Below are 12842 nucleotides of genomic sequence, written 5' to 3'. Positions count from 1 at the left end.
AGCAGCAGCAGCCAGGCTGGCAAATCATAGATCGTCCCCTAATGAGAGCAGACTCAATCCCTCTCTCTCTCTCTCTCTCTCTCTCTCTCTCTCTCTCTCTCTCTCTCTCTCTCTCTCTCTCTCTCTCTCTCTCTCTCTCCCCAACCTCTCTCTCTCTCTCCCTTCCTCTCTCCCTCCCTCGCACACACATGCACAACCAAACTCATGATCACAAGATCCAAGTCAGTCCTGTCTGATTCATAATATTCTTCCCTTGAAGGATTTACTTTTAAATGTGAAGATGATCCAGTTTGCAGCATGGAAGGCTGAAAACATAAGCAAGGTAGTCTGGGCATCTTTAGTTGCTAAGAGTCTAAGTTCTGAGCAACTCTAGTACCTGAACTGCCATGAGATAATATTTTCACTCCTTGCTTGACAGGATTTTTGTTTGCAGGGAATGGCAAAACCTTCTTAGTCTAGACATTTCTCTTGAAGCTTGAAATGTCTGTGCTGGAATTACCTTCTTTATCATAAAATCCCTTCCACTGTTTCATCAATGTGCCAGTAAAATTGCCTCTGTCCTCTCATAATATATGAATGGAAAATGAGTTAAAATTGATTTTAAACCATTTCAATGGACATCTTCTAGGGCTTTCTAAAATTTGCTCTTTAAAATTTATTTGAACACCAGGCATCCTAGTGTACATTTCAGGAAGTTGAGGCAGCAAGTGGATTGTGAATGCAAGGCGAGTTTGAGCTGTAATGAGTCCCTACATCCAAACTAGGTCAAAGTGATTTGTGCTAAGAGCATGAATGAAATTTGTAGATGTCCTTTGTTTATCCAAGTACTTTGGGTGCCTCTTCTTCCTTCTTCCATCTTCTAAGAGTAGTATCCACACGTGTCACCTACTGATGCTGTGCCTTCATTTATTTCTAATTGGAAAAGTCATGTAGTGGAATTCTAGACCAGTTCCACTCTATTAGCACATCTCTCAAATATTATATACTGGTCTTTTTTTTTTTTTAGAAAATCACAGTTTCTTCCTTGATTTTCACTATTCTAAAGCATCCTGTGAGCAAACTTGTACATTTCTCTAAAACTTAGAAAAAAGTTCTTTTCTTTGGATACCAACTAAATACACCAAATGTTAATGTGTGTCTACTCTTATCTTACCAAATGGCAAAGAAAAATGGCCCTTAGCTAAATTCTCAACAGGATGTACTGATTCCTTATTTTTAAAAGTTTCAGTTGCTTTTTCCTCTAGAAATTGTCAATTGATGAATCTTGTTTTGAGGAGACAGGCCCATAAAGGTGTTAAAAATACGATGAAATTCCCAGGACCATAAGCTAAGGGTCATATGAGAAGATTGAAACTTCTGAATGATGGACGAAACCTTGACTTTCTGCTTCTCCTTCCAAATCCTCTGTAATTACCTATTAACTCCCCCACACTCTCCTACCCAAAGCAGTCCTGATATCAGATGTGCAATGTTTGACCTGTACAAGGCAGGATCAAGTGTGTGTGGGAGTGAAGTAGAGGTGGGGATAATTATAATACATTTTACCTTTTAAAATGGAGAAAGAAACTGAATATTAGATTTGTATTTTTCATATAAAACTTCAGAAAATCTTTTCCTTCAAGCCCACTCTCTTGAGTACAAATGTCACCTGACTTCAGGAAGCAGCAACAGAGAGAGGCTCTGGAATCCTTGTCGAATGGGCCATTACCCATGTTCTGGACTCTACTACCTCTGTCTTCTCTGTTTCAGGTGCTAGCTGCCTCTCTCTAATTGGACACTTGGCTTCTGCCACCATTTGAGTTTTGGTCCCTGTATTCCGCCCAAGTTGAGAGTGACAAGGGAAGATACTAGGCAAACGTACATTCTTTATGCTGAGTAGGACTTTTGCCTGAATTTTGGTCTGCTCCTTCAACTTGATTAGCAAACTAAAAAACAGATACTCCTTTACTTCCGTCTCTCTTCTGTAGGACAGCAATTGCTCTAAAAAAAAAATGATTTCTAGGAGGAAAGGACTATATTCTTGTTTCACTGCAATGTTGCCACCTCCAATACAAGTATCCCTTCAATTCTTCTTATTTATTTTTATTTATTTATTACCATATTGAGAAAAGGTTTCCATGTTGTGGATCCAGTTGATCTCAAACTCACAATCTTTCCTCATTTTCAGAAGTGAAGAGATAACAGGAGGGTATGGGTATGCAGCTGTCTCAAGTCTACTTTGCAATCTATTTTGCAATCCTATTGTCCCTCACTGTTTTTCTTTAGACAGAAATTCTTATGCATAGACCACTCAGCTAGCAACAAGTAAAAAGAAGCACTTGATTCCCCAAGTTCCCTCGCAAAATTCTCCCAGTTCACAGTTGAAACTTCTATTTGTTTGTTTTCTGTATAGTCTCAGATATGTCCCCTCCAAGCTTTAAGAAAAATATTTTAGGCTTAGCTCGCACTAGGATTCACAGATAGATGACTTAATTATTTTTCCATATATTTTTATTGTAATTAAGAGAAAGGTTACATTATATTAACCAGAGAGAGGAAGCATTACTTCATACACTGATACTCTTTCTCATGTCTTGGTCCCCATTTCCCTCCCCCCACCCCTGCCCCTCATCTTGTTTTCCCCCCTTCCCTATCCTATTTCAAATAACCAAATACACATATATCCAATATATCAGATAACAAGGTGAAATACTGTAACAATATGAGACAGCAAAAGAGATGAGAGATACCATAACACATTAAGGACAACAATCACTCATTATATGGCTTTTGTTTCTATATCCTGGTGGTCCTTTCATTTAGCATCATACTATATGGCCTTATGTATCTAGGTTCTGTTCTATTGTAAATCTCTGGTAGGAGAGCCCAAGGTTTCTACTGATTATGACAAATGAGGGAAATCATTGAGCCTATGTTCCTTTGATTCTGGCTTACTTCACTTAATGTTTTTTTCTAAGTCTTTCCATTTCTTACAAATGGGACGGTGTCATTCTTTCTGACAGCAGCATAGAATTCCACTGTGTATAAATACCACATCTTGTTGATCCACTCATCAACTGAGGGGCATCTGGGTTGGTTCCATATCTTTGCTATGATAAATAGTGCTGCAAATGAACATCGTTGTGCTAGTGCCTTTAGAATGTCCTTGTTTCTGGACAATTAGGTAAATGCCAAGTAGTGGAATTGCTGGGTCATAAGGGAGCTATATGTTTAGACTTTTGAGGAACTGCTATACTGCTTTCCATAGTGGTTGAAGGAGTTTGCACTCCCACCAACAGTGTAGTAGTGATCCCTCCTGGCCACATTCCAGCCAGCATCTGTTTTAGTAGATTTCTTGATCATGGCCATTCTAACTGAAGTGAGGTGGAATTTTAGAGTTGTTTTGATTTGTATTTCTTTTATGACCAGAGATGTTGAGCACTTCTTCATGTGTCTATAGGCCATTCCTATTTCTTCTTCAGAGAAGACTCTTTAAGTCTTTGGCCCATGTTTCAATGGGATGCTTGTTACTTTGGAGATTAGTTTTGGAGTGATTCAATTTTTTGAACTGTTGATATATTTTAGATATGAGGCCTTTGTCCATTGTATGGTTACTGAACTTGTTCTCTTGCTCTGTAGGCTTTCTAGTTAATTTGCTAGCTATGTCCTTTGCCATACAGAAGTTCTGCAGTTTAATACAGTCCCACTTATCCAGACTTTCTCTGACTTGTTGCATTTCTTGGTACTTATTAAGAAAGTTTTGACCTGTGCAAACGAGACCTAGTGTGTCTCCTATTTTCTTCTTGTAAAGTTTTTAGTGTATCTGCTTTTACCTACCTCCAGGTCCTTGATCCATTTGGAGTTAATCGTGGTGCAGGGTAACAAAGAAGGATCCAAGGTTAATTTTCTGCAGGTGCTTAACCAGTTTTGCCAGCACCACTTGTTGAAGATGCTATCTTTCTTCCATTCTATTTTTTTGGCTCCCATATCAAAGATTAGGTGGCCATAGGTCTGTGGGTTAATATCTGGGTCCTCAGTTCTATTCCATTGATCTTCAGGCCTGTTCCTGTGCTAGTACCTAGCTGTTGTGGTCACTATAGCTCTGTAATAGAGTATTGAAATTCCTTCTGCGCTGTTTTCTCTGCTAAGAATTGTTTTTGCTATACGGGGTCTTTTATTATTCCATATGAAATTTTGGATTGCTTCTTCTATTTCTTTGAAGAATGACATTGGGATATTGATGGGTATTGAGTTGATAGCCCTTGGCAAGATTGCCATTTTCACGATGTTAATTCTTCCAATCCAGGAGAATGGAAGGTTTTTCCATTTCCTCAGTTCTGCTTTCATTTTCTTTTTTCAGGGTTTGAAAGTTTTCATCAGAAAGGTCCTTTACATTCTTAGTTAAGTGAATACCTAGGTACTTTATTTTCTTTGAGGCTATTGCAAAAGAAATTGCTCTCCCAATTGTTGCCTCGTTCCTTTCATTGTTGGCATATAGGAAGGTAGTTGATTTTTGAGGGTTAATTTTATAACCTCTACCTTGCCAAAGTTTTGAATCATCTCAGTAGTCTATAGAGTTCTTAAATATACCATCATGTCATCTGCAAAGAGGGAAAGTTTCACTTCCTCTTTCCCTATTTGGATTCCCTTTATGCTTGCTTCTTGCCTTATTGTTCTGGCTAGGAATTCTAATACTATGTTAAAGAGGAGTGGAGAGAGTGGGCATCCTTGTCTCATTCCTGATTTTAGAGGGAATGGCTTTAGCTTTTCGCCATTAAGTATAATGCTAGCTGTGGGTTTGTCATACACAGCCTTTATTATGCTGAGGAATGTTGCATAGATTCCTAGTTTCTCCAGATGTTTTAGCATAAAGGGGTGTTGGATCTTGTCAAATGCCTTTTCTTCATCTATTGAGACAATCGTGTGATTCCTGTCCTTGCTTCTGTTGATATTTTGAATTATATTAATTGACGTGCATATTGAACCAGCTTTTAATACCTGTGTTGAATCCTGTTTGATCATAGTGTATAATGTTTTTGATGAGTTGCTGAAGACAGTTGGAGAGTATTTTGTTGAGAAGTTTTAGATGAGTTACTTATAACACTGGTTTTCCTTTCCTTGGTTGTACCAAGAAACTTCCCTTCCATTTGCCAAAATTCTGTTCCTAGTACACACTATTTAACTTCATGTCATATTTGCTGGCCTGTATCTGGCCATTGAAAAGAAACATACCCTTATTTCTGAAGGGAAGTGGTCTTAACTATATAGTGGCAGTAATTCTTTTTTTTTAATTGTATTTTATTGTTGGGGGTAATGTATGGAGGGGTTAGTTATATTCTTCAGGTAGTGGGCATATTTCTTCTTAAACACTGATACCTCTTCCCATGTTTTTCTCCCACTTTCCCTCCTTCTAATCCCTCCCAGTCATCTTGCTTTTCCCCTTCCCTTCCCAATTTCAAGTAAACAAATAAAAATATATACAATGTACCAGGTACCAAAGGCAGATACAGTAACAACCTGAGATAAACCATAACAGGAAAGAAAAGAAATAACATCATATAGTACATTAAGGACAATTACAAAGATAAACCTCTTGTTCCCCTATCCCGGAGCTCTTTTCACTTAGCCTCATCCTATATGGTCATATGTACAAAGCTTTTGAGCTATTGCGATCTTCTGCTAGGAGAATCCTAGACATATACAAATTATTAAAAATGAGGGAAACCATGAAGCCTATGCTTGTTTGGGTCTGGCTTACTTTACTTAATAAGATTTTTTTCCCAAGTCTTTCCATTTCCTTAAAAATGGAGAGATATCTTTCTTTCTGTGGCAACATAGCATTCCATTGTGTAAAAATACAACGTCTTCTTGATTCCATTCATCCACTGAGAAACATCTGGTTTGGTTCCATATCTCAGGTATGGTAAATAATGCTGCAATGAACATAGTTGTGCTAGTAGCTTTAGTATGTCCTTGTTTATGGACATTTGTGTAAACGAGGGGCAGTAATTCTTTACAGATCAACATAAATTCATCATTAGACATCTTGTATTCATAGGAATCACCTCAATACCTAACTAAAAACCAATGTCTTTGCCTCTGTTCCCACTTTTATAGATCTGTAGATTGATGATAGTACCAGAATATATGCATTTTATAAACTTCCAAGTGGTACTTATGGTACTAAAGCTAATTTTGTGGTAGCATTACACTGTAGGACTATATACTGTAGGACTAGCTCCATGATTCTGATTCAGTATGATGGGGAGCAATGATGATTCAGAACATGAAAAATGTTCATACAAGTCTAGTCCTTCATATTTAAGGTGTAGGCATGTTTTCAAGAACAAATCCTTAGAAATAAATGGGGATTTGGGATCAAACTAGGTGTTTTGATTTTTGTCTAATTGTATATGACAGTCTATCTTGTACTACAATAATTGTGATGGTAGATGGGGGAGTTTTCAGGAAAGAAAATATCAGTCCTTATTACAGTTCCATGTTTCAGAGATCAGGGAGACTGCTGATGATACTGAAGAGCATATAGCTAGGGGAGCAGCTTGAGTAACACATACCAGGTTAAGGAAAGAGATGCCCCAAACCTCAGCAATAAGTATCATTAATATTTTAATGCAATATCTTTTTAAAAAATCAAATTTAGTGCAGAAGTGTCTTGATGAATAAAACATCAGAATTTTAGGATTGGATCAGTATTATGAATTTTCCCTTTGGCTGTAGGCTTTAAATACTAGTTCTTTACTTAAAAGTTTGATATTTTGTTCATGATAAATTATTTTGTACTACTTTAATTTTTAAAACATTAAAAAAGTTTCTCACCTTTAGCACTGAGGATTTTTGCCTCCTCCTTAAATTTGCATTGTTATTTAGTTTGAGCTTAGATTTCCCATTCCTTTAACTATCATCTAGATAGTTCCTAGTGCAATTATTCAGATTTTCTGCTACTATATTTTATTAGTAAAGAAGTGAAGGTTTTCATATGTAAAAAGATGATGGGACATTGGTTATTTGAAATTGAATAGGGAAGGGGAAATCAAGATAAGCGGGGGGGAGGGTGGGAGAGAAATGGGGACCATGTCATGAGAAGGGTATCAATGTTTGTGAAGTTATGCACCTTCTATCTGGTGAATATAATGTAACCCTTCTATTAATCACAATAAAAATTATTTTAAAAAAGATGGTGGGAAATCCCTGAGCCCTAACTAATGAACAGTCTGTTCTCTGGACAAGAGAAACTGATGGTATTTGTTGGTCCAGACTGTGGATGGACCAGGAAGGGAACTTGGTGCCAGTAAGTGGTCAAGACTTCAAAAGGTATAAGCATCAGGAAAATAGGCAAAAGAAAACACAAGTAAAAGACTCAGGTTCCTGAGGGAAATTGTATAAGTGATACATGTTTTCAAGTTTCAGAGTTGCTAAATGTGGTGCAATCTATCAAACTGACTCAGACACTAAACCCATGGTAAAAATCTAGTCTGTGAGCTGAGTTGCTGAGTTATAGAGGTGAAAAAAAGGTCATCACAGAGTTTGATGCTGAGTCACCTAGATCCTGCTTGAAGGGTCTTTAAATTTCCTCTTTTTTGGTGTAGAATCCATCACAGATCCTGGAGTGGAAAAAAGTATTTGGCAAACCTTTTGAGAAAACATATCAAAATCTATTTTTGCTGAAATTTAGATGTTACCCAAAGGAAGTTGTTGGCTTTTGATCAAAAAATGAAAATGTTTTATGTAATAAAATCATAAAATTATGCTTTTGCTTATTGGAAAAGACAGATTCCTATTTATTCTGAAAGATAAAAATATGCTGTATTGTAATTTCTAATTTGGGCACAGACTGCTTTTCCTATTTCTCTAGCTTACATATTTAATATTGCTTAGTATCTCTGTTTATGGAGCAGATAAAAATCATATCTAAAAGCAAAGCACAGCAAAACTCAATCTAAAAGTATTTTGAAGTGGAAATATGCCAATAGAAGTACATAATTATTTTCCCTATGTGGTCTGTCAGGTGAACAGCATGTTCACAAAGGGTTAATGTTGTTTGCAAAACTTTCCCCAAAGTGTCATTCAGGGACATGACCTGACCAAAGATTAAAGAATTGGCTTTTAATCAAACAGTTGAATTTCTAAGCTCACACTAATCTTGATTTATTGCATGTTTTATGGAATACTCCTCAAACTTATATTCAAAAATTCATGTAATTTGGAAAAAAAAAGTGCTTGCAGTGAAGGTATTGTACATTTTCAGGGTTCTAGCTAATTTTGTTTTATGCTTAACGTTGGCTTCTAAGAATCTCAAATGAGTATTTATATCCTCATATAAGGTAGATGTTTTTATTTACCACGAAATCCATCAATGTGGTATTTTGCAATCACTTGCTCTTCTTTCTCCTTTCTTATATCCCAGATTGCCGGGGCCTACCGGCAGCAAATTGGGGTTCCTGAAATAGGGGGCAGGGACTGGAAAAAATAGAAGAGAGACAAACACATCGGGTCCGGGAGGTCTGCAGCCCAGGCAAAAACTGCCGTGCCCGGTTTATTCTCAACTCAAAGCTTATATCCCTTCTTGAGACCAGGGCCACTGCCAGGTGTTACATCCAGATGGTTAATCAGGGAACTGTTGGGGGTTACATTCATATGGTAAATCTCAGATCAATTGAACAGGAGAAGGCCAAAAAACAATAAGACAATCAAGCAATTATCTGATGCAAATCAAAGTACAGTTTGATTCCACTCTTGCTCCCAACACCAGATGTGTGTTACCAGACAAGGGACACCGGAATCACTGCTGGTGTAGGTAGGGGGTCTATTTATTGAATTAAAGTTTGCAACTAATAGCTTTCACTTTCATTGTTTTCTCTATTTCCTCTCATTTTCTACACCCAATTAAATTATTCTTATCTTTATTGTTCTCATTTTTAGCTTCAGTTTCTTATGGTGGAAGCTTGATCACTGTTGTAGAATTCTTTGCTTTCAATGTAGGTAGAACTATAAATTTGTCTTTCAGCACTGTTTTCACTGAATTGCATTCATTTTGATATGATATGCTTTTATTTTCATTTAGCTCACTATACATTTTGTTTATACTTTATTTACTAATTGTGTGTGTGTGTGTGTGTGTGTGCAAGCTGGTACTGAGACTTGATCTCAGGGACTGGATGCTATCCCTTAGCTTTTTTACTTGATGCTGATGCTCTATCACATGAGGCACAACTACAGTCCTGGCTTTCTGGTGGCTAATTGGAAATATGCCTCGAAGATTTTCTTACCTGAGCTGGTTTTGAATGTTATTCTCTATTCTCAGTCTTCTGAGTAGCTAGGATTACAGGTGTGAGTCACCAGAAACTGACTTTGTTTCCCCCCTCTTCTTTTTTTTGCCAGTCCTGGGGCTTGAACTCAGGGCCTGGGCACTGTCCTTGAGCTTATTTTGCTCAAGCCTAGCACTCCTTGTCTTTATTTCTCTTTTATATCTTCATTATTTTAGAAATGTACTATGTCCATGTATTTATAGAATTTGTCAACTATGTTTTTACTATTTCTATAAAAAGATACATTCTACATCATTTTATTTGTTGTTTAAACTCATTGAAGTTTATTGTATGGCCTATCAAATTGTTCAGCCTGGTGAATATTCCATGTGTTCTTCTGCTTCAGTCGGTTGGAATGTTCTATAGATGGTAATAAATTGAAGGTAGCTGATAGTGCTAAGGATTCTATATCCTATTGATTTTCCCTGTCCTCTCATTCTACCAATTTCTCAAGGTAACTGGATTTTCCAATTTCTTTTTTATTTGTCATTGTGTGACTCATGTACTTTGAAGCTATCTTATTTTATGTCTCCTTGGTGATGTGGCTTTGGGTTCTTGATAGAGATGGGTCTCACCTCAGCTACTAAACATCTCACTGGTTACAGAAAGAGATATTTTTATAACTTAGATATCACTTTGAAGGCTTTAAGTGATATTTTAGCAAATTTGATAACACTAGTTTTATTTTTCACAATGCTATAATTTTAAAGGAATAGTGAAAGCATAAAAATAATTATCCTATGCCAGCTGCTGGACTTCATGCCTGATGCTGTTTACTCATCATCAAGTCTGAATTATTTTGTCTACATTCTGATGTTTATTCATATCCTATTCTTTTATCACCCATTCTGCATTACTTTTGGTTGACCCCTTGAGAATCGATCAGTTTACACAAGAGTGTGGGACAACAAACTGCTTCTCTCTATTCTGTGGTGGTGTAAGTATCATCTTAAAAGAGTACAGAAGCACAGAACGGCAAAAGTAGATTTTTCTTTTTTGAGAGAAAGGAAAGGAAGACTGTGGTTTTGATACAGTCATTTAAATTTTAGGCTGCCAGTGTTTGCTGGATACATAGTGACATCCTGGAGCTCATACATGCACAGGACCACATCCCATATGGAAGTGTTTTCTTTTCTTTCTTTCTTTTTTTTTTTTGAAGTCAGGGCCTGGGCACTATCCTTGGACTTTCTCAAGGCTAGAGCTCTACCACTTGAGCTTCAGCACCGCTTTTGGCTTTTTCTATGTATTTTTTTTCATTTGTATTTTATTTTATTTTTGCATTTTTTTATTGTAATTAGTAAAAGGGTTACATGGTATTTGCCAGATAGAAGGTGCATTAATTCACATACATTGATACCCTTTCACATGTCTTGGTACCCATTTCCTTCCCCCCCCACACCCCCCACCCGTCTTGGTTTTTCCCCCTTCCCTATCCAATTTCAAATAACCAAATACAAATAAATTCAATATATCAGATAACAAAGTGAGATACTATAACAATATGAGATAACCAAGAGACAGCAAAGGAGATGAGAGACAACATAGTACATTAAGGACAACAATCATTCGTTATATGGCTTTTGTTTCAATATCCTGGAGGTCCTTTCAATTAGCTTCATACTATATGGCCTTATGTATCAAGATTTTGCTCTATTGCAGATCCCTGCTAGTAGAGCCCAAGGTTTCTACTGATTATAACGAACGAGGGAAACCATTGAGCCTAAGTTCCTTTGAGTCTGGCTTACTTCACTTAATATGATTTTTTCTAAGTCTTTCCATTTTCTAACAAATGGGGCAATGTCATTCTTTCTGACAGCAGCATAGAATTCCATTGTGTACAAATAACACAACTTGTTGATCCACTCATCAACTGAGGGACATCTAGGTTGGTTCCATATCTTTGCTATGGTGAATAGTGCTGCAATGAACATTGATCTGCTAGTGGATTTAGTATGCCCTTGTTTCTGGATGGTTGGGTAAATGCCAAGTTGTGGAATTGCTGGATCATAGGGGAATTCTATGTTTAGCCTTTTGAGGCACTGCCACACTGCTTTCCATAGTGGTTGAACAAGTTTGCACTCCCACCAACAGTGTAGTAGTGATCCCTCCTGGCCACATCCCCTCCAGCATCTGTTGTTATTCGTTTTCCTGATCCTGGCCATTCTAACTGGAGTGAGGTGGAATCTTAGAGTTGTTTTGATTTGTATTTCTTTTATGACCAGAGATGTTGAGCATTTCTTCATGTGTCTATAGGCCATTTTTGTTTCTTCTTCAGAGAAGACTCTCTTTAAGTCTTTGGCCCATTTTTTAATGGGATGGTTGTTACTTTGGAGATTAGTTTTGGAGTGATTCAATTTTTTGAGATGTTGATATATTTTAGATATGAGGCCTTTGTCCGTTGTTTGGTTGGTGAAGCTCTTCTCCCACTCTGTAGGCTTCCTATTTAATTTACTAGCTATGTCCTTTGCCATACAAAAGCTCTGCAGTTTAATGCAGTCCCACTTATCCAGCCTTTCTCTGATTTGTTGTGATTCTTGGTCCTTATTAAGAAAGTTTCGACCTGTGCCAAGGAGGCCTAGTGTATCTCCTATTCCTTCCTGTAAAGTTTTCAGTGTGTCAGCTTTTACCTCCAGGTCTTTGATCCATTAAAGAAATCATATCTGGTTCTTTGTCCATGGTAGGGAAGCACTCTATCACTGGGCCAAACTTCCTGGCTCTAGTGGAAGGATTTCTGAGGGCTTCACATGTGGTCTACACTTTTCAGAAGATAGATGGTGAGAGGGTTTGTTGGGAATGCTTGTGATAAGAAATGGTGGCTTATCTGAAGGAAGTATGTAAGTCCTGACAGAATCTGAAATACTGCAATTTTTCTTTTGCTTTTTGATACAGGGTCCCACTATGCAGCCTCGGCTGGCTTTGAACTCACAGTCCTTCTGTCTCTACCTTCTGAGTTCTGAAAGGTACTATACATTAAGACTCAAGAGTAACCCTTAAAACATTAAATATGAGTGTAGTGCAAATTTTCAGTTTGTGAAATCTTTATAGAAATTTCTGGAATATTTTCTATTTTTTCCTTCAGCTTTCCAGTTGGCTAGGAAAGTGGCTTTGAAAAAGAATGAATTAAGAGACAACATCATAGTACTTCTCACCTTCAGATAAAAAAATTCACGTATTCATTCATTCACACTAGTTAAGTGCTTACTTCTCCAGGGCCAATTATCTGACAGGCCATATGCCAGATATTATAGCTAGAAATATAAATACAAAAAAACAGAGGAGTCCCCAGCCTGATATGTGTGACTTACAAAAAAATAAAAACCTTTCCAACTATAATGCAATGTCAGCTGTTATAAAGTATGTATATGCTTTTTAGGGAGCAGAAGGTGGGAAGTGACTAATTCTGTATAAATGGAGTATTTTCACAAAACCAAGGAGAAGGTCAACAAGACTGTGACCTAGGGGAAAAATATAATCAATAGAGATGGAAAAATAGTCCCTGACTAACTGACTGGGGTGTTAAAAAATTCTGAGATGAAA

This window comes from Megascapheus bottae, chromosome 9, assembly GCF_031878675.1.
Source record: "Megascapheus bottae isolate mThoBot1 chromosome 9, mThoBot2.hap1, whole genome shotgun sequence".
In the NCBI taxonomy this organism is placed as follows: domain Eukaryota; kingdom Metazoa; phylum Chordata; class Mammalia; order Rodentia; family Geomyidae; genus Megascapheus; species Megascapheus bottae.
Note: the sequence above shows the minus strand (reverse complement) of the source record.